Genomic DNA, 23,588 nt, shown 5'->3' on the forward strand with positions numbered 1-23,588 from the left:
CCGTCCACATCTTGACTGGCATGGCTGTGGGCTGCTCTGCTGTATACACGGTGTTACGTCATCATCTGCGCATGCGCACATGCTGCCACATCATCCTACAGAAACTGGGAGGGTTTTCCTTTTATTTGGTGCAGACTTCACATTTCTATCGTCTTTTGTTGCTTTCCTGTGACTAGTCAAAAGTGCACCATGACTTTACGGACACACTGTATTTTACAGTATTATTACATTTACTTCCTGTCAGCCACTTCAAATCATTTATGGAACAAAAACACACTATAAACAATGTTTTATTCACCTTTGTGTCCTCAAAATTGAGTGCGATGCCTGACACGTAAGTTCTTAGTTCATGTTTACTGCCTTAATGGCTACAGTCCCTGTTCAGTTCTAGCTCAAAAAATACTTATGTCAAATGCCATAAATAATTAGCTATATTAATTATTGACATGAACCAGAAACCATAAATCGGTATTCCTGACAATATTTTTGTCAATGATAAAGCTATACCAAAACTATTTTTAGAACTGTTCTATTCCTTAAATCCTTTTTTTTTTTTAATTTTTAAAATATTTTTGGTTCATTCGCTCGCTGCCAGGGTTGGAGGTTATAGCTAGGGTCTCGCGCACCAGTGGACTAGTGGAGAAAGATGGCTGTGAAGTCTCGCGTCACCCAGGAGGAAATTAAGAAGGAGCAGGAGAAACCAATCCACCGGAAAAGACATGCCCACTGCTGATGAGCGTCTTCACCAACAACGGGCGCCATCACCGCAAGGGCGAGTTCTCCGGGGGGTAACATGCTATCCAGCGAACTGCAGATCTACACCTGGATGGATGCGACCTTGAAAGAACTGACTAGTTTAGTAAAAGAAGTCTACCCAGAAGCTAGAAAGAAAAGCACACACTTTAATTTTGCAATTGTTTTTATGGATATAAAAGACCTGTTTATCGCGTCAAGGAGATTGGCAGCACCATATCCGGGAGGAAGGGCACTGACGATTCCATGACCCTGCAGTCACAGAAGTTTCAGATAGGAGATTATCTGGACATAGCCATCACCCCTCCGAATCGGGCACCACCTTCTTCAGGGTGCATGAGGCCATTTTAAATTTTATTGACTATTTCATGAGTTTATTTTTCATTCAGTTACATAAAACAAATTTACGCTTTTTCCTCCCCCTCGTTATTGCCATTAAGCCTTTAAACTAAACAAATTGTAATACTTTTATTTATGAGTTAGGTTTGGCGGTGCTGTGGTATGAATATTAACAGAAAGCCCATGTTTCAAGTCATTCTGTAAAATATGAAGTGCTCTTAGCATGCTGTGTAAAACTGCTGTTAAATATAAGTGTGCAATCAAAAAATATTTTTTTTTTATTAATTTGAGAGAGGGAGGATAAAGGGAGAGGAGGGAAAGAGAAACATTGATTTGTTCCACTTACTCATGCATTCATCGGCTGACTCGTGTATGTGCCCTGACTGCAACCTTGCTGTATTGGGATGATGCACTAGCCAACCGAGCTACCTGGCCAGGGCTATTCCTTAAATCTCTTCAAAGAAAACAAAGTACTGTAATCATTTCATTTTAACATAATAAATATAAAAGTCAAGTAGATGAAAGGGATTTTTAGATTTCTTTTTTACTTACTTCTCTGTTTATTTTCACTTTCTAGACTTTGTGGGGGACAGATGATAAAGCAACCTATGAAAATTATTGTAAGTTCATTATTTACAAAAACCTATCTCACTGACCACAGTAGACCTGCATCATTCTAATTCTATACACAGCCAGGCACAATATCTCTATACTACTATAATTCTTGTTTAGACAAGATTGTGAGTCCCAGTGACTATATTTTAAGTATGACTCATTCAGACAAGCCAAGACATACTACAAAACAAAATATGAACTGCTGTCTTAGAGATTTGATGATACAAAACACAATAAAGTCAACCAGGAAACGGTGTTTCCCTCTTCAGCATCAAGGACACCACACCTGGTCACTTTAAAGACAGACCTCTTTATTCCACATTTTGTAGTTCAAAAAAAAAAAAAAAGAAAAGCTAAAGACTTTAGGGTACAGTCTAAGTATCTTTCTAAAACAGTCAAATCAGTCAAACTATCCAATATTGAGGATAATAAAAAAAGGACAATAACATCTGCAAATCAGCCATAAGAATTTATTCAGGCCCTGGCCAGTTGGCTCAGCAGTAGAGTGTTGGCCTAGCATATGGAAGTCTGGGGTTCAATTCCCAGTCAGAGCATACAGGAGAAGCTACCATCTGCTTCTCCACCCCTCCCCCTTCCCATTCTCTATCTCTCTCTCTCTATCTCTCTATCTCTCCTCCTCCTCTTCCTCCTCCTCTTCCTCCTCCTTCTTCTCCCTCCACAGCCATGGCTGGAATGGTTAGAGCAAGTTGGCCCCAGGTGCTGAGGATGGCTCCATGGCCTCACCTCAGGCACTAAAATAGTTCGATTGCCGAGCAATGGAGCAGTGGTCCAAGATGGGCAGAGCATCAGCCCCAGACGAGGGTTGCCAGGTGGATCTCAGTTGGGGTGTATGCAGGAGTCTTTCTCTCTGCCTCCCTGCCTCTGAGTTAAAAAATAAAATAAAATAAGAATTTATTCAATTATCTTAGCTACAAATAATGGAATCAATGTTCAAGAACAAACACAGAAATGAAGACAGGTGACAGGAGTTAAATAGACAGTATCTGTATATGTTAAACTACCACAAGCTAATTCTGCACACTTCAGTATTATTCTTAGCCTCCAAAGGCATAAAACAGAAGCAGGGTCTTCTAAAAGTTGGTTAGAGAGGCTTTGTCAGCATATGTGCAAATATCTGCTTACTGATAAATCTGATTGCTGGTGAATGTTCACCAGCCAGGAGACTTGGAAAAACGAGAGCTGCATATGGTACCTCTTTACGGCCTCCTAATTCCACATCAGTTTGTAGTTATTCTTGTACTACAAGAGTATCGGTTTCAGAATGTAAGCCTTACACGCCCCCAGGAAAGCCATTCTGGTGGAACTGTTCCAAAGAGTTTCACTGTAGCTCCATCTAGAGCGGGGTAGTCAACCTTTTTATACTTACCGCCCACTTTTGTATCTCTGTTAGTAGTAAAATTTTCTAACCGCCCACCGGTTCCACAGTAAACTGGTGATTTATAAAGTAGGGAAGTAACTTTACTTTATAAAATTTATAAAGCAGAGTTACAGCAAGTTAAAGCATATAATAATAATTACTTACCAAGTACTTTATGTCAGATTTTCGCTGTTTGGCAGAATAAATCTTTATAAAACAACTTACTATAGTTAAATCTATCTTTTTATTTATACTTTGGTTGCTCCGCTACCGCCCACCATGAAAGCTGGAATGCCCACTAGTGGGTGGTAGGGACCAGGTTGACTACCACTGATCTAGAGCCTAAAGAAGAGGCCCAATTCATGACCAGAGTGAACAGTGCTCTTACAGCTTCCACCTCCAACCTATAAAACACAAAGCCTGGAACTGTCTGTAATCTATAAACCACTTTAATATTCTGCTAGGACATTGCAAAAATGTGGGTTTCATTGAAGGCACTGGGATGAAGCTAAAACCGGGATTCTCGCATACTAAGCCTGTATAGAATTTGTTCTAATTCTCAAGAAAGTAGGGGAAAATCTACCCCCCACTCCAGTTTTTTGTTTTGTTTTGTTTTAATAAAAAGGGCAGTGGTGATAAGAACCACAGCACCGACAAGCTGTATAACATATTGTCAATCACACTTCGGATAAAGAAAGTAGTAAGCTATTCTTCTCCACAGCATTACAGTAAGCAAACAATCTGTTATTTAGGCATCTATTTCTCAAAGTTTGCTATGGCTATTACTTCTAAAACTAATTAACTGTGTAAAAATGTATGAATTCAATTGATAGATTCTAAATTTCAAAGCTAGAAGATAAAAAAAAAAGCTAGAAGATCATTCAGTTTAAATTGTTTTTTATATGAGGAAAACAAGAGTTTAAATGTGTTGAGTGATTTGGCTAAGGTTGCCTGGCCTGTGCCAGAATCAAAACAAGAACTAGAGTCTCCTGACTCCCAGTCTCGTGTTCCTTACAACCACAGGAACCAGACAACCAGAGAAAGCCCTACTATTCATCTGTGGTGAGTGCAGTGGGCATTTTTCCTATCCATCTGTCTTTTTAAAGATACAATCCCTCTCTGTTCTGCACAATTAGCCAATGTGGAAACAGCACACATGAGCTAAGTCACTATTCAACGGCCATTTGAACAAGCATGACACAACACTGAGGCACAATGCCCACGTTAAATAAGCAGAAAATGTGACCCAATAAAGGCTTGATTTAAGTCAAAGTATGTGTCTATATCCCCGCTCCATCACTCAACTATGAGGATTCTTGAGGGCAAAAACTGATTCTTCTTAAGTTCTATATCCTTCAAGAATTATTCTTTAAAAAGCTTTGCTCATACATCTCCTAAAACAAAACTGGGAGGAGAAAAGTACTTCCATAAATATTTTTAAGTTGATAGCTAAAAATCTCCATCAAAAGTTACTTCAAAGGTTGTCAATAAATGTCTATTTAAAACTGACATCTACACAAACAAAATAATTATATCACTAATTTAAATGCACTCAATAAAATCTAAATGCCTGAGCAAGTTGATACCCACCATCCTTCATTTTAAAACTATAAGAATATAGACCTGTGGTGGCGCAGTGGATAAAGCATCAACCTGGAAATGCTGAGGTCACCAGTTTGAAACCCTGGGCTTGCCTGGTCAAGGCACATATGGGAGTTGATGCTTCCAGCTCCCCCCCCCTTCTCTCTCTCTCTCTCTCTCTCCTCTCTCTCTCTGTCTCTCCTCTCTAAAAAAATAAATAAATAAATAAAAATAATAAAAATAAAAAAACTATAAGAATATAATCTTCATTTCCTATATGAAATGTTCTATTTCTTTTTTCTTTGGAATTATATTTTTCTTTCACAGTATTTTATTTTAATGTATTTTTATGACATTTTAACAAAATATACACATCAATTACTTTTTATTTATTTAAAGTATTTCTTTTGGGTTGAATTCCTATAACTGTTATTTATAATATTCAATTAATTAAAACAATACAAATATATACATTACAAATTTTGATAACTAAACGTAAGTAATTTCTGCTTTTGGAGATGCAGAAATATAAGATAAATATTACTTTAATAAATATTACAGAAATATAAGAAATATTACTTTAATAAAGGAAAGCTTCATACTTGACACCAGAATTCTGAATTTCCATTTGTTGAAACCCTGGAGGATTTTATACCACAGAGAAACATGTGCAAAGATGAGTGAAAGGTACGGCTTTTTCTTTTATAAACTGTAAGAAGAACAAGCAGTAAAGAGAGGGTAGGAAGATCCAGCATCAAGCCAGTGTTGTCTTCAGACAAACCAGTTTCAGGAAAGTATAAATGAATGTTTAGAACCAGGAAATTGATTGTCTTAACACTAGCCAATCTATACACACTTAGACATGTAATTGATTTTTTATTTTTGGTCAAATTTTATGTCTGTTTGAGAATTAGGTGAGATGATGGATACAAAGCATGTAGAACAGTGCCTAGTAAACAGTGTCCTCAGGAATGTCACTTGCCAGGGGACCAACCTTATTATTTATTCAATAATATTAAAGTCTTATTCTGATAAGACAAGAACAATATATTTTTAAAACATACATATAACTCAGTCTGCCAAAGAATGAATGAATAAGGTTCAGGACTACTGCCATCTTGGCACTATTTCTTTTCTTTTCTTTTTTTTTTTTTTTTTTTGAGACAGAGACAGAGACAGACAGGAAGGGAGAAAGAGATGAAAAGCATCAACTCATAGTTGCTTCACTTCAGTTGTTCATTGACTGCTTCCCACATGTGCCTTGATGGGGTTGGGGGGACCTGGCTCACACCAGTAACCTTGGGCTCAAGCCAGCAACCTTGGGATGTCGATGATCCCATGCTCAAGTTGACCAGCCCGTGTTCAAGCTGGCAACCTCAAGGTTTCGAACAGGGGACCTCAGTGTTCCAGGTTGATGCTCTATCCACTGTGCCACCACTAGTCAGGCTCTTGGTACCATTTATATATCTACAATGACTTTTATACCACAGATTAATTTGAGAAAAATTGGAAAGTTTTTTATGCAAATCTAGAGAAAAGTGAAAGTTTCAGTTTTGAAAATCATATTTTTGACACTTAGATGAAAACCTAGACTGATTTACCTTTAAAAAATTAATAAAATTAGATTCTCAGTCAAGGCACACAGGAGAAGCGCCCCTCTGCTTCTTCACCCTTCCCTCTCTCCTTTCTACCTCTCTCTTCCCCTCCCACACCCAAGGCTCCATTGGAGCAAAGTTGGCCCGGGTGCTGAAGATGGCTCCATGGCATCGCCCCCTGGTGGGCATGCTGGGTGGATCCCAGTCAGGCACATGCAGTAACTGTCTGTCTCTGTCTCCCTGCCTCTCACTTCAGAAAAATACAAAATAATAATAATAATAATAATAATAAACACATATAATTCTACAGATATGAGGTCTATTAAAACCTCATTTATAATTCATTATGAAGCCCTGGCCAGTTGGCTAGTGATAGAGAATCGGCCTGGCATGTGGACATCCCAGGTTTGATTCCTGGTCAGGGCAAACAAGAGAAGTGAACATCTGCTTCTCTCGCTCTTCCTCTCTGCCTTCTCTTCCTCTTCCCCTCCCACAGCCAGTGGCTCAATTGGCTGAGGATAGCCTGGTTGATTCAAGCATCAGCCCTTGATGGAGATTACCAAATGGATCCTGGTCAGGGTGCATGCGGGGAGTCTGTCTCTGCCTCCCCTCCTCTCACTGAATTAAAAAAAAAATGAGAAGAAGGGATGTAGAGAGACTCCCCACATGCTCCCCAACTGGGACACACTCAGCAAGCCCACTAGTGGGAGATGCTCTGCCCATCTGGGGCATTGCTCCATTGCTCAGCAACTGAACTCTTCTTAGCATTTGAGGTGGAGGCTATGGAGCCATGCTCAGCGCCTGGGGCAAACTTGCTTCAATCGAGCCATGGCTTCAGGAGAAGAGAGACAAAGAGAAAGAGAGAGAGTCAGAAGCAAGATGGGGAGGGATGGAGAAGCAGATGGGCACTTCTCCTGTATACCTTGACCGGAAATCAAACCTGGAACATCTACATGGCAGGCCAACACTCTACCACTGAGCCAACTGGCCAGGAACTCCTCCTCTCACTTAAAAAAAAAAAAGAGAAATAATAATAATAATATCTTTATATTTCTTAAACTGTTATGATATACTACACTATGCCAAAAACTTTTACAAAAATTCTCATATTAATTACTTAATATTAAAAAGTTCTATTATATCACCCTTTCAGGAATGGAGACATTGAGGCTTAAAGAAAATCAGTAATTTATTTGAAGTCACAGTCATTAGGCACTGAAGTCACAGAAATACTGAGACCCAGGTAGAGTTTAAGGTACCTGGGAGGTACACAAATGTAGGTCTCTAGTAAGTAGCTGAGTATCTGTGTGGACTTTAGAAAGGCTGTGAGTCCTACAGATACAGAGTTATATCAACATGACTATTACTTCTATTACTATTCCTGCTACTACTATTTATGAAGTACTTGCTATAACTGGGACACTGTGTAAATATTTTACACATATTAGTTCATCTCCTCCACACAATCTTGAGGTAGGTACCACTAGTCTCACTCTTACACAGGAAGAAACAGACGAAGTAACTCTTTCAAATCCTTAGACAGAAAATAATGACATCGCATTATTTTTGAAGTGCAGGAAGGAAGAGAAAGTGAGGCTGAGGGTGGGCTGGGAGATAAAGTTCCAAGGACTGAATTCAGATGAATAAAATCAATTACAAAGCAGGCAGAGAAACAGAAGCGAAGGTGTTTAAGTAGTAGTATGTCAGTGAAGTAAGAAAAAATTCAGAATGTACAAACAGAAGAAACAGGTAATTAGCATTAAATGATATAAAGAACTCGGATGCAATGAGGTTAAATGAGGTAACTAGGACAGATACAGGGTATGGCAAAAATAGGTTCACAGTTGTGAGTACAGGAAAGAGTTTATTCTTGTATTTTATTAATTATTGTATTATATTCAATACAAACAACTGTAACCCTACTTTTGCCTGGCTCTGTAAAAGATTACCACGGATGTAGGAAAAAAAAGGAGGTGAAGAAGTGAAAGTCTGGTGGTAAAAGAAGAAAAGTTACTAGCAGGGGTCAGTGAACTTTGTCTCTAGGTTTTGTGGGTCATACATTGTCCCATAATTTGTCTCTTAATTTCTTTTTTTTTTTAATTTTTTTTTTTTCTTAAGAGAGAAGCAGGGAGGCAGAGAGACAGACTTCCGCATGCATCCCAACCAGGATCCACTTGGCAAGCCCTCTATGGGGTGATGCTCTGCCCATCTGGGGCACCGCTCCATTGCTCAGCAACCACACTATTTTAGCACCACACTATATTAGGCAAGGCCATGGAGCCATGCTCAGTACCTGGGGACATCCACACATCAGGTTGACGCTCTACCAATCAGCCAACCGGCCAGAGCCTTAAGAACACTTCATAGATGTAAAAAAGCATTTTAGTTGGGTTATACAAAAATCAGGAGCCCTGGCTAGCTGGCTCAGTGGTAGAGTGTCAGCCGGCATGTGGAAGTCCCAGGTTCGATTCCCAGTCAGGGCACCCAGGAGAAGTGCCCATCTGCTTCTCCACCCTTCCCTTCTCCTTCCTCTCTATCTCTCTCTTCTCTTCCCGCAGCCAAGGCTCCATTGGATAAAAGTTGGCCTGGGCGCTGAGGATGGCTCCATGACCTCTGCCTCAGGCGCTAGAGTGGCTCCGGCCGCAATGGAGCAATGCCCCAGATGGGCAGAGCATCGCCCTCTGGTGGGCATGCCAGGTGGATCCCGGTCGGGCGCATGCGGGAGTCTATCTGACTGCCTCCCCACATCTAACTTTGGGAAAACACAAAAAAGAATAAAAAAATCAAGCCACAGGACAGATCTGAATAGCTGGCAGTAGCTTCTCATCCCCTTCTCGGTATACAGTGGACAAGAGCACAGACTGAATAGATGAATATTCACCTACTCACTATCTAGGTGCCCTTGTGTAAGTCATTTAACTTCCTTGTCTCAGTTCCCTTAACTGTAAAAGGGGGATAATAACCGGAACTACCCCATAGGTTGTTGTAAGAAGTAAACACAAGTAAAGCACTTAGCTACTAGAGAAAAGCCTTATCAATTGGGAGGATTTATTAGAAGATGGGCAGACAAAAAGACAGCCTTCAAAGGAAATACAGTAAATGAAAAAAAGAAGTAATTAATTTTTAGAGAGACAAAGGAAGGCTGAAAGATACAAGACAGAAACGCTGATTTGTTGCTCCATTTATTTATGCATTCATCAGTTGATGAATGCATAGAAATGCACAGTAACTTGCATGTGCCCTGACCGGGCACAAACCTGCAGCCTTGGCATGTCAGAACAATGCTCTAACCAACTGAACTACCTGGGAAGGACCATTTAATTTCTTTTTTTAATTCCAAAGAAGAAATTAAGGAATTGGGTCAGAACAAGGAAGGTAAGTCCAGAGAGAAAACGCTCTCTCCCAACCACTGATGAAAGGATCAAATGGCTGAAGATCAGCCTGCCAACTTTTATCAAAGTTTCAACGTGCACATTTTTTAAGCCTTTCGCCTCTTCTAAAATTTGACTGTGTATATATACCCACATAAGTGTAAAGCTATGAATGCAGCGTTGGCAAAAACAGGGAGAAAATGTAAAGTTAAAAGTCCACTGATAGGAGAAAGGTGAAATAAAGTAACGCACGTCTATACAATGGGATCTTATGCAGCCATTCAGAAGAAAGATAAACATGCTGACATGGAAAGATTTCTTTAATTTTATAATTAAACTCTTTTAAAAGATTTTATCAATTTTCAGAGGAAAGGGAGAGAGAGAAAGAAATGGGGGGAGGAGCGGGAAGCATCAACTCGCAGCAGTTGCTTCTCATATGTGCTTCAACAGGACAAACCTGGGGCTTCAAACCTGAGACCTCAGCGCTCCAGGTTGACGCCCCATCCACTGCACCACCCTAAGCCAGGCTGGCATTAAACTTTTCTTTTCTATACTGAGATAATTGTGGAGTCATATATAGTTGAAAGAAATAAAACAGATGCCACATACCCTTTACCTAGTTTCCCTCAATGGTGACATCTTGCAAAACTATAGTTCAATATCATAAATTAATTTTTAATATAAAAAATAGAATGCATATTACACACGCCATATTGTTTCTTAAGTGTCCATACAATTTGTACATGTACACAAGATAAACATTTAACTGCTAGTATAGTAGTTGATACCACTAGAAAGTGAGAAAGGTTAAGGAAGAAAATGGAGGAAGACATTTACTGTTACTTTATGTACAGTTACACTTATTTTCTTTCAAAATGCATATATTATTTTTAGAATATTTTTATAAGGTAAACAGGTAGAGGAGTTAAATTTTGAAATAAATAGAAGCAACTATTCTTTCAACAAGAGGATCTAATGTTTAGAAGCAGAAGGGAAGATGGAAGGTCACACTGAAAGCTTCTATTCACTCAATTAAGGATGGCAGACCGTGATTTATTCTGCCACAGCCCACAACTCACTGCCAGGCTCTGTTCTATGCACTGGAAAATCAAAAATTAACCAGACAGGTGTGATCTCTGAACTCAAGGGACTTTGAGCCTACCAAGGAAGGTGAACATTAACCAAAAATTATACAATTAAAAAAATTTTTTTTCAGAGAAAGAGAGACGGAGAAGGAACAGATGAGAAGCATCAACTCGTAGTTGCTTCACTTAATAGTTCATTAATTGCTTCTCATACATGCCTTGACCAGGGGGCTCCAGTCAAGCCAGTGACCCCCTGCTCAAGCCAGCAACCATGGGCTTCAAGTCAGTTACCTTGGGCTTCAAGCCAGCAATCATGGATGGGGTCATGTCGATTATCCTGCCCTCCAGGCAGACCCTGCCCTCACAGTGGTGACCTCAGGGTTACGAATCATGTACCTCAGTGTTCTGGGTTGATGCTCTATCTTCTGTGCCACCACCATCAAGCTACACAATTAAAATTACCATTACAGAATAGCACAGCAGTTCAGAAACTGACTGCCTAGGTTCAAATCCCAACATTGCTATCAAATGGCTATGTGACTTTGGACAAGTGACTTAACATTCTTTTCAGTTTCCTTATCTATGAAATGAGAATAATGATAGGTCCTATTTACTACCCATCTATCTAACCCACAGGGTTGCTGTGAAGACTTGAACATCTGTATAAATAAATTACATAAAACACTGCTTGGCACACAATGAACGTTCAGATGTTTGCTGCTTTCGTTACTCTCATTACTATTCATTATTTCAGGGGGAATCTAATCTATCTTCAGGCAAGAGAAAAAACTTTTTTTTAATTTTTTTATTTTTCTGAAGTGAGAAGCAGGGAGGCAGAGACAGACTTTTGCATGCGCCCAACTAGGATCCACCCAGCATGCTCACTAGGGGGCGATGCTCTGCCTATCTGGGCCGTTGCTCCATTGCAACCAGAGCCTTTCTAGTACCTGAGGCAGAGGCCATGAAGCAATCCTCAGCGCCCAAGCTAACTTTGCTCTAACGGAGCCTTGGCTGCAGGAGGGGAAGAGAGAGGGAGGGAGGGAGGGAGGGAGGGAGGGAGGGAGGGAGGGAGGGAGGGAGAGAGAGAGAGAGAGAAAAGGGAGAGGGGGAAGGGTGGAGAGGCAGAGGGGTACCTCTCCTGTGTGCCCTGACTGGGAATCGAACCCAGGACAACTTTATCTCTGAGTAAGTTACATACAGGTTATATCCCCAAAGTGGATACAAATTAAACACCAAAAGAGAAAAGCTGGGCCCTGGCCAGTTGGCTCAGTGGTAGAGCGTCGGCCTGGCATGCAGGGGTCCCGGGTTTGATTCCCGGCCAGGGCACATAGGAGAAGTGCCCATCTGCTTCTTCACCCCTCCCCCTCTCCTTCCTCTCTGTCTCTCTTTTCCCCTCCTGCAGCCGAGGCTCCATTGGAGCAAAGATGGCCCGGGTACTGGGGATGGCTCCTTGGCCACTGCCCCAGGCGCTAGAGTGGCTCTGGTCGCAACAGAGCGACGCCCCAGAGGGGCAGAGCATCGCCTCCTGGTGGGCATGCCGGGTGGATCCCGGTCGGGCGCATGCGGGAGTCTGTCTGTCTCTCCCCATTTCCAGCTTCAGAAAAAAAAAAAGAGAGAAAAGCTGTCTGACATAGATGAGAATAAAACCAAAGAATATACACTAAGAATGAGCTCCACATAGTAAGGACCCGAAAAAAGGTCAGCAAAGCTCGAAGGGGAGAGAGACAAAGCTGGGAAACCACCAAGGGCACGTTCAACTTCTGGATTTTATTTCTGAGTAACAAAAGGTATGACACAGGAAATAATGCAAGGAATTTGTTAGTTGGTGGTTGTTGTTGTTTTTGAATATTACTTTCCTGCAGTATGGGCTCTTTTGTGATGAAGGGAGATGAACCTGAGCTTATCAAAACTGGGTAAAGATTTATAAAGAAGAGTCATTCTGGTGAAGGAGAAAAGAAATCCCCTGCCAACAAGGAAGAAGACTACTAAAGAGAATGACAAGCACAGATGAGAGTAGAACTTGTGAATCAGTAACAGAATGAGGATGGTCCAATCATTTCTTCAGGCCCTTGGGCAGAAACACAGAAAACAGGCAGTGTTAACCCACAGCTGGAGACCTACATGGCATGTGGGACAAAAGAACAAAGGTGCAGGACAACTGAGGATACTGACTTGTTGACAGTGACCAACTATGGTGTCCATACGGCAGAAAGTGATGCCAGGAAGCATGTCACAAATTTGAGGGCAGGGAAAATTTAAGGTGCTGGAAGCTTCAGTGAGATCTGGGAATAAGTTCAGCAAATGGCCAAACTGGAAAGACAGAATATTGTGTTCAGAATGCAAAATTTCCAAATCTATGATTTCAGAGGTGGAAGTCTGAATGGCCACAGGAATAGACTGCTACAGACAAGTGGAGGGACAGATACTAAAAATAATATGTTTTTAAGTACCTGGTCTAAAAAACAGAGAGACCTTGCTAAAAACAAATCTTATCCTATTCATTTAGCCAAATAATTTCCAAGAACTTCCCTGAAGCCATTCCTAACAAAAGCTCTTAGACAAATAGAGAAGGAAATTTTCTTAACTTGATTATTTGTCAGAACTGGAGAGCAAGCATCATGGTGATGGCAAAAACTAAAGCACAGAAGAAGCCAAAACTGAAAGAAAATCTTTGCAAAACATATATCTGATGAAGGACTGGTATCCAAATATACAAGGAACTGTTAAAACTCAACAATAAGAAAACAAAAATACCCAATTTAAAAAAGGGTCAAAAATATGTCACCAAAGAAAACACACAGATAGCAAATAAGCTTATGAAAAGATGCTCAGCATTATGTCACTAGGGAATTACAAATTAAAACAAGAAGGCCCTGGCCGGTTGGCTCAGTGGTAAAGCGTCGGCCTGGCGTGCAGAAGTCCCGGGTTCGATTCCCAGTCAAGGCACACAGGAGAAGCGCCCATCTGCTTCTCCACCCCTCCCCCTCTCCTTCCTCTCAGTCTCTCTCTTCCTCTTCCGCAGCCGAGGCTCTATTGGAGCAAAGATGGCCCGGGCGCTGAGGATGGCTCTGTGGGCTCTGCCTCAGGCACTAGAGTGGCTCTGGTTGCAACAGAGCGACGCCCGGGATGGGCAGAGCATCGCCCCTGGTGGATCCCGGTCGGGCGCATGCAGGAGTCTGTCTGACTGTCTCCCCGTTTCCAGCTTCAGAAAAATACGAAGAAAAAAAAACAAACAAGATACATGCCCTGGCCAGGTGACTCAACAGATAAAGTCATCCCAGCATGGAGAGACAAAATTACGAAGGCAATAACAAGAGCAGTATTTGACAGTTTAGGGGAGGGTGAGGTGAATAGGTTGGCATGGGAAATTTTTAAGACAATGAAACCATTCTGCATGACCCTATAATGGTAGATACATGACATCATGCATTTGTTCAAACCAATATAACTGTACAAGATAAAATGTGGACCTCAATGTAGGACCCCAATATAAACTATGGACTTAATTAATGATAATGTATCAATATTGGCTTATCAATTATAACAAATATACCACACTAATGCAAGATGTTATTACTAAGGGGAAAATGGGGAGAGAGAGGGAGGTAAGGAGGTATATGTGAATTCTCTGTACTCTCTGATTAATCTTTTTGTAAACCTAAAACTTCTCCAAAAAATAAAGTCTATTAATTTAAAACAAAAACTAAAGGCATTACCATTGGAGCCACACCAAGAAAATAACACCCACTACTGGTGAGGAGATATATACATTCAAAAGGTAGTTGCAAACTCTGGCTCTTCCATTTATTGGTTGTGTCACTTTGGACAAAATATAAACTTTATTAAATCTCAGTTTCATCACTGGTAAATTAGGGGTAGTGATCATCATGGAGTTAAGATTAAATGAGTTCATACATGTAAAAGCACTTTGAACAGTGATTAGAACAAATTAGGTATTTAATTAACATTCACTTCCTGTTACTCAGAATAAGGTATGTCAGCCTATAAATCAACATTACCTGGGGGCTTGTCAGAAATGCAGATTCTTAGGGCTACCTGCAGAATCTGCATTTTAGTAAGATCCCCTAGGTCATTTCTGTGCATATAGAGCTGAGAAACACTGTATCAGGTGGTATTAATATCAAAGCTATTCTTTAACATTGTCACTAGAAAAGGAGCTTAAATACTACTGGAAGAGTCCAAACTATTATTTGCTGATGATTATAATAGTATACAGTACTTTATAAAAGAGAATCAGGCTCTGGCCAGTTAGCTCAGTTGGTTAGGGTCTCATCCCGAAATACCAAGGTTGTGGGTTCAATCCCCGGTCAGGGCACATACAGAAACCGACTGATGAACACACAACTAAGTGGAACAACAAATGAATACTTCTTTCACTCTCCCTCCCTGTCTCTTAAAATCAATAAATAAAAATAAAAAAGAGAATCAATTATAACAATGAAATTTTGAAACACATTCTAAAGTGACAAAACAAGTAGAACAGGTACACAAGTTAAGTACCCCTTATGGAGTATATGTTATAAGATCATTTCAAGTAAGTAGGTAAATGATAAATTATTAAGACAATTGGCCATTAAATTTTTAAAATCAGGTTCTTACCTCACGTTATACTGAAAATATATTCCAAGTGGATTAAAAACCAAAATATTAAAAACAAATTTACAAAATACTAGAAGGAAATAAAGAAATGCTTTGGTGGGGACCTACCTTACTAAGCATACCATTTTTAAAATTGTTTTTAAAAGTCACACTGAACAATGGTTCTAAAGAAAAAAATCAAACCTTTTATATGACAACAGATACCACAAAAATTAAAAGCTAAGACAAATGGTATGTGGAAACTACTTATACCATAGGTAACAAAGGATTATGACCATAACATGTTTTTGAAGGTCCTCTACATGGATAAGAAGACAAAGTAGATTAATATACTCAGACGCAAGAGACTAAAAGCTGCAAGAGAACAAAACAAAACCCCACCCAAAATACACCTACAAAAATCTGCATGTGCACAGAAAAAGGTAGGAAAGAACTGTTAAAAAAGACTTTCATTTTTTTCTTTACAATTTCCTATATAAACTGAACTTTTCACAATGAACACATTTTTTCCTCTTTACTTACCTTTGATTATAAAAGAAAAAATACTGAATGATAGTTTCAGCTTAAAAGTTTAATACTTTCAATAAGAATCACATGCTTCCTGGTTTTCCCAACAATTAACCTCAAAATCGAATGACATTTGGAAAATATATGTTCACATTATCAAAATTCTCTTAAAAATTCTTTAAGTAAAAATATGAATATGTCAACCTTTGTCCTCCCCAAATGGACCACTATATTCAATTTTCAGTGACCCTCCGTTCAAAGCCAGTTTCAACTTAATTTCAAAAGTAAAATGTCTAAACCAGTCAAGACATTTAGCAACATAATATAAAACACTGAACTAGAGCCCACATATACTGAATATGCCTACCAGTAACAAACAGCAACTGTTTAAGAATCTCTATAAGTAATTCCATATTCACTTCAGTTTCAATTCTGAAATCATTTCTAGGTCACTAAGATGGAAAAAAAAAAATGCCACCTCTGACTAAGCGCAAGCTTCAGCCCTCAAATTGCAAAATGTGGAAAAAGTGCAGGCCCTCAAGAACTGCTAATGGAAGGATTTTCCCAAAAAAGTGGTTCGCAAACACAGCAGGAAAATCTTGTAGAGGTACTAGGCTGCCACTTTAATTCTCTCACCCACTTTGGAAACTACTGGAAGTAAATGACTAAAAAGTAAAACATATAAGAAAAGAATTTTTTTTAAATGTTATGTATTGAAAACACACTAGCCCTGGCCGGTTGGCTCAGCGGTAGAGCGTCGGCCTAGCGTGCGGAGGACCCGGGTTCGATTCCCGGCCAGGGCACATAGGAGAAGCGCCCATTTGCTTCTCCACCCCTCCGCCGCACCTTCCTCTCTGTCTCTCTCTTCCCCTCCCGCAGCCAAGGCTCCATTGGAGCAAAGATGGCCCGGGCGCTGGGGATGGCTCTGTGGCCTCTGCCCCAGGCGCTAGAGTGGCTCTGGTCGCAACATGGCGACACCCAGGAGGGTCGCAACATGGCGACGCCCAGGATGGGCAGAGCGTCGCCCCCTGGTGGGCGTGCCGGGTGGATCCCGGTCGGGCGCATGCGGGAGTCTGTCTGACTGTCTCTCCCTGTTTCCAGCTTCAGAAAAATGCAAAAAAAAAAAAAAGAAAAGAAAAAGAAAACACACTAAGTGGTCCAAGTCTGTTTGGTTTTTAGTTGTCTTTTGCTGATGTAAGAAGATTAAATTATTTTCCCTGAATGAAATGGAAATTAGTTTTACTGGCTTCATATATAATGCACTTAGAAATTATCAGCTGCTACAATGAATTATATGACTACTTAAAGGGTTTATTTATTACTTACACATAATAAAATGCATTACATATTTGCCAAATAGTAACTTACTTTCTCATCATTAGACTGAATTTATTAAAGTGATAAAAACTGCCAGCTGGCCCAGGCCAGTCGGCTCAGTGGATAAAACACTGGCCCAGCACACGGATGTTCAGATTAGACAGTCAGGGCACCCAGAAGCAGCAACCATCTGCTTCTCTTCCCTCCCTCTCTCCCTTCTCTTTCTCTTCCCCTCCTGCAGTCAGTGGCTTGACTGGTTTGAGTGTCAGCCGTGGGTGCTGAGGATAGCTTGGTTGGTCCAAGCACTGGTCTCAGGCACTGAGGATAGCTCAGTTGATTTGAGCATTGGCCCCAGACAGGGTTTGCTGGGTGGATCCAGGCTTATGTGGGAATCTATCCCCCTTCTTCTCACATTTTTTAAAAAAAAAGGCCCTGGCCAGTTTGCTCAGTGGTAGAGCCTCAGCACAGCATGTGGATGTCCTAGGTTCAATTACCAATCAGGAGAAGAGCCCATCTGCTTCTTTCTTTTTCTTTCTTTCTTTCTTTTTCTTTCTTTCTTTCTTTCTCTTTCTCTTTCTTTCCTTTCTTTCTTTCTTCTCTCTCTCTCTCTCTCTCTCTCTCTCTCTCTCTCCTCCCCCTTCCCTCCCTCCCTCCCTCCTGCAGCCATAGCTCGATTGGAGTAAGTTGGCCCTGGGCCTTCTCACTCCACAGCCTTCACCTCAGGTGCAAAGAAGAGCTCAGGTGCTGAGCAATGGAGCAACACCCCAGACGGGTACGGCATCACCCCCATGGGCTTGCCAGGTGGATCCCAGTGGGGCACATGTGGAAGTCTGTCTCTGCCTCCCTTCCTCTCACTGAATAAAAGAAAAAAAAGAGATACATTATGGCTGGTAAGATTAGACTAAAATACTTCAACAATTAAGCCCAGAGTATAAGATACATCAATAAGCACTACACTCTGTAAGTCAGATTTAAAGTAGAAGGAATGGGTCCACAAGGGCTAAAGAAATCAAAGAGAACCATGAGAAGGTCAGAAAAGCTGAACCTTGATGGGAGGGCAATAACTCTAGGATAGACTGTCAGTTCATGAGGGCACAGACTATGTTTCTTTCTTTTTATTTTTTATTTTATTCATTTTTAGAGAGGTGAGAGAGGGAAAGAGAGAGACGGGGGGGGGGGGGGGGGCTGGAGGCATCAACTCCCATATGTGCCTTGACCAGGCAAGCCCAGGGTTTCGAACCGGCAACCTCAGCATTTCCAGGTCGAGGCTTTATCCACTGCGCCACCACAGGTCAGGCCTATGTTTCTTTCTTGTTCACCACTCTATCCCAATGCCAGACATAGTGTCTGGAACATAGTACTCAAATATTTATGGATGAATAGAAGGAGAAAGAGAAGGAGGGAAAAAAGAAATGAAAGAAGAGAGGGAAAAAAAGAATAGGCATTCCAGAAACAGATTTTTTTAAATGAAAGATTAAACATGGCAATTTTGTGGAACTGTAAGGAAATACAGAATGGTGAGAAACTAGGTGAAACAGGCAGAATGAACCCAAACCATCTAAGGTTTTAAAAGTCAGCCAAGGCCCTGGCCGGTTGGCTCAGCGGTAGAGCGTCGGCCTGGTGTGGGGGACCCGGGTTCGATTCCCAGCCAGGGCACATAGGAGAAGCGCCCATTTGCTTCTCCACCCCCCCTCCTTCCTCTCTGTCTCTCTCTTCCCCTCCTGCAGCCAAGGCTCCATTGGAGCATGGCCCGGGCGCTGGGGATGGCTCCTTGGCCTCTGCCCCAGGCGCTAGAGTGGCTCTGGTCCCGCAGAGCGACGCCCCGGAGGGGCAGAGCGTCACCCCTGGTGGGCGTGCCGGGTGGATCCTGGTCGGGCACATGCGGGAGTCTGTCTTACTGTCTCTCCCCGTTTCCAGCTTCAGAAAAAATGCAAAAAAAAAAGTCAGCCAAAATAAGCCGTGGCCGGTTGGCTCAGTGGTAGAGCATAGGCCTGGCGTGCAGGAGTCCCGGGTTCGATTCCCAGCCAGGGCACACAGGAGAAGCGCCCATCTGCTTCTCTACCCCTCCCCCTCTCCTTCCTCTCTGTCTCTCTCTTCCCCTCCTGCAGCCAAGGCTCCATTGGAGCAGAGTTGGCCCGGGCGCTGAGGATGGCTCTATGGCCTCTGCCTCAGGCACTAGAATGGCTCTGGTTGCAACACAGCAACACCCCAGATGGGCAGAGCATCACCCCCTGGTGGGCATGCCGGGTGGATCCCAGTCAGGCTCATGCGGGAGTCTGTCGGAAAATTAAATGCCTGAGACTCACAACAATTAAGGCAAGAGACAGGTGAGTGTAACCTAGCAAAAAAGACAGTGACTAATGTTGAATCATAACTTATAAATCATTATTTCACCAAAATGTCAATGTCCCATATTAACAGTCCCCTACAATGGTCGTTGGAAGTACATCAAAAGTATTATCTAGCCTGACCAGGCGGTGGTGCAGTGGATAGAGTGTCGGACTGGGATGCGGAGGACCCAGGTTCGAGACCCCGAGGTCGCCAGCTTGAGCACGGGCTCATCTGGTTTGAGCAAAAGCTCACCAACTTGGACCCAAAGTCGCTGGCTCGAGCAAGGGTTTACTCAGTCTGCTGCAGCCCCACGGTCAAGGCACATATGATAAGGCAATCAATGAACAACTAAGGTGTCGCAACGAAAAACTAATGATTGATGCTTCTCATCTCTCTCTGTTCCTGTCTATCTATCCCTATATGTCCCTCTCTCTGACTCTCTCTGTCACTGTAAAAAAAAAAAAAAGAAAAAGAAAAAAGTATTATCTAATTAATATTTTCCAATATTTTGCAGGATTATTTTAAAGGATTGGGGGCAGTAAAATCTAGTTGGGTCTCAAGTTTATGGACAACTTCACAATGGGAGAATTCATGATTATGGCGGTCTCAGTGTATAAGAATTCCCCAAACATTTTCCCCAAAAAAGTTCCAGGTTCTGGCTACCACCAGCTATGATCTTCAGTGACAGCTAGATAAACTTTATATAGAAGGACTTTAGGAACTGCAATCTAACAGGAGTAGGGGACACTGGAGAATTGTCTTAAAGCTACATATGTGTGGCATAACTTTAATTTAAATTATATACATATTCAGAGAGTTTAGCAGCTCCTAGCATATCCAATGGTCATTTTCCTTAGCATTCCTCCTACAAATTGTCTGGTTATGTATTAACACTATTACAATGACAGTGATAAATTCTGGTTATTTAGAATCCCACGGTTCAATTTTGGTGCCTAATAACTGGTATGTGGAAAGAACAAGAGCCTTGCAGTCATACTGACCTATTTATAAATTTCAGCTCTACCACTTAAAGGTCTATGACCTTGGACAAGTTACCTAACTGAACTTCAGTTTCCTCAAAGGAAACCAGGTATAACAATGGTTACATGACAAAACTGTTGAGAGGTTAACACTGAGGTAGGATAGAAAGAAGTTAGGGAAAGTTCCCAACAAATGAAATGAGGAAGTAGGACATCATAGGCCTATAAAGCCACTAGGTCCTCTCACCAGGCCCCACCTCCAGTCATGATGAAAGGGAAACAGTTTATGGCAGGAAATTATTGTGGTGGTCAGAGAAGTCAACAACAACTGGTTAAAGCCAAGATAAAGGAAAAATTGACCAGAATACAACCCCAAAGCTCATTATACTGAAAACTGACACCACAAGTAAAAGCATCATTTGAACAGGATGAAAGCCACACACTCCCAAACAGACCATACTAGGAACAAGACCCCTTCCAACCAGAAAGCAGAGACAGAATTTGGCACCACAAAGTTCAGAAACAACTCATGGAAACCCATAAGTTGGAAACTCATGGAAACACATAAAATCCCAAGAACTGACTGACCACGGGGAACAACTCACTTGTGAGTTGCCTGCATTCACTGGTGTGCTTTTGTTTCTTTCACACCTGTGCCCTGTGAGACCTGCACCTGGGGGGGGGGGGGGGCAGTGGGCAGCAGCAGCTCCTCCCAAGTTCATCCCAATCCTGTCTCCAGGAACCCATCCCCTGGCCTCTTTCACTCAACCGAAACAAAACTTGCTTTCACTTTCAAATTCAATTTTTAATTCTTTTCTGCGTGAAGGTCAGAGTGCTTAGGGGCTCCATTTTAAGTCTGCCTCCAGTGACAGCATGAATTACATAAAACAAAGTAAGCGCTTAGCATGTGGTAATTATTATGGAAGACTGGTAACCAGGCCTACACTCAGGTTTCCAAATAGTACATGATATTAACTATATAATAAAAGCATGTCTTGCCCTGGCCGGTTAGCTTAGTGGTAGAGCATCAGCCCTGAATGTGGAAGTTGCAGGTTCGATTCCCAGCCAGGACACACAGGAGAAGCGCCCATGTGCTTCTCCACCCTTCCTCTCTCCTTTCTCTCCTTCTCTCTTCCTCTCCCACAGCCAAGACTCCATTGGAGCAAAGTTGGCCCAGGGGCTGAGGATGGTTCCATAGCCTCTGTCTTAGGTGCTAGAATGGCTCCTGTTGCAACAGAGCAACACCTCAGATGGGCAGAGCATCACCCCCTAGTGGGCATGCCGGGTAGATCCCAGTTGGGTGCATGTGGGAGTCTGTCTCTCTGCCTCCCCATTTCTCACTTCAGAAAAATACAGAAATAAATTAAATAAATAAATAAATAAAAGCATGTCTCAGGCTCTCTCTAGTCTAGTTATGAGATGACTTACCTATCCTTTTAAGAGTTTTACTTGGTCTCTAGAGGAAGAAAGCAATTTCCCAATACTCAGACTTTGGGCCAAAATCAACACTGCTGTCATATCTTTGTCATTAGCATGTTATCATCTTCTCCCTGACTCTGGGGCCTCTATAAAATCCAATGTTTTCATTATTGCCTGTTTCTGTTTTATAGCCTAAGCCAAATGCATTCCCTTAACAGAGCTTGACCACTATTTAGCCCCCAATCAGTTCTAGGGGAACTCTGAAAGTCTCCAGTTTTTCAAGAACCATGCCTTGGCTTACCATACATACTACTACAGGAAACAGATAAACTACTGTACTCCAAGATGGCAGTCACCAATGCCTATTTGCTTTCATGTCTCTGTCATAGGCTGATTGCCAGCTCTTCTGTACCCTGGCAAACAGATCCTAGTTTCCAGAATGACAGGTCTACCCCTTTCTTCCCCAAGCTTGCCTTACCCAGGTTTACTTCATCTTACTCTCCCACCACCACTTCCCTACATCCCCACAACAGTCTTTGCATTTTGGGTCAAGTACAAAGATATTTACATAAGACTTAGAAATCCTTGGATTTTCTACCTCTATCTCTACCTCTGCCACTCAAACTAGTTCTGAAGGGCTATCTCCTTCCTTCTGTATGAAATACTGTGCTCGCCTTCCAGGACTACAGCAAGACACAAATAAATACCTGTGTGCCTGCTATACAGATCTAAGATATTCTTATAACTATAACAACTTTCTATTATGACTTGACATTTACTTCTGAATATAAAATCCTAACATATCTTTTTAAATCCTCTAGCATTATTTATATTAGCAAAAGACTGAAAATAGCCACCTATAAGAGGGCTAATTTTTTTTTAAGACTTTATTTATTCATTTTAAAGAGGAGAGAGAAAGAGAGAGAGAGAGAGAAGAGAGGAGCAGGAAGCATCAACCCCCATATGTGCCTTGACCAGGCAAGCCCAGGGTTTTGAACCAGCGACCTCAGCGTTTCAGGTTGATGCTTTATCCACTGCGCCACCACAGGTCAGGCCAGGCTAATTTTTTTTAATATGATAAATTATTTCATGGAAATACTATATGGCATTTTTTTAAATTAGAAAGCTCCTTCTACAGTTACATGTAACAATTCTCAAGATATTATAATGAAAAATGACGCAGACTATTGTGTAAAATTTACATTTGTGCCCTGGCCGGCTGGCTCAGTGGTAGAGGGTCGGCCTGGCATGTGGGTGTCCCAGGTTCAATTCCTGGTCAGGGCACACAGAAGAAACGCTCATCTGCTCTCCTTGTTCACTTTTCTCTCTCTCTCCCCCCCCCCCCCTCCTGCAGCCATGGCTTGATTGGAGCGAGTTGGTCCCAGGTGCTAGGGATAGCTCCATGGCCTCCGTCTCAGGTGGTAAAGAAGAGCTGGACTGCTGAGCAACAGAGCAAGGCCCCAGATGGTCAGAGATCACCCCCTAGTGGGCTTGCCAGGTGGGTCCCGGTCTGGGCACACATGGCAGTCTGTCTCTCTGCCTACCCTCCTCTCGCTGAAGAAAAAAAAATTTACCATATGTTTGAAAAGAGGAATTACAATAAACAAATATACACCTTTACTTGACACATACATACACTATTTCAGGATATATAAGACACTGATAATACCAACTGCCCATGGAAACAGGTTCTGGGT

At 41.7% G+C, this 23,588-nt stretch overlaps 1 protein-coding gene and 1 pseudogene across 6 annotated transcripts in view; one reads left to right on the plus strand and one right to left on the minus strand.

Moving 5' to 3' along the window:
• The window catches only part of SIK3 (SIK family kinase 3), a 238,369-nt gene that overhangs the window by 185,558 nt on the left and 29,223 nt on the right, over positions 1 to 23,588 (minus strand). The window lies entirely within an intron of this gene.
• On the plus strand, positions 613 to 1,104 carry LOC136320457 (histone deacetylase complex subunit SAP18 pseudogene; annotated as a pseudogene).

This window comes from Saccopteryx bilineata, chromosome 1, assembly GCF_036850765.1.
Source record: "Saccopteryx bilineata isolate mSacBil1 chromosome 1, mSacBil1_pri_phased_curated, whole genome shotgun sequence".
Classification (NCBI taxonomy): Eukaryota; Metazoa; Chordata; class Mammalia; order Chiroptera; family Emballonuridae; genus Saccopteryx; species Saccopteryx bilineata.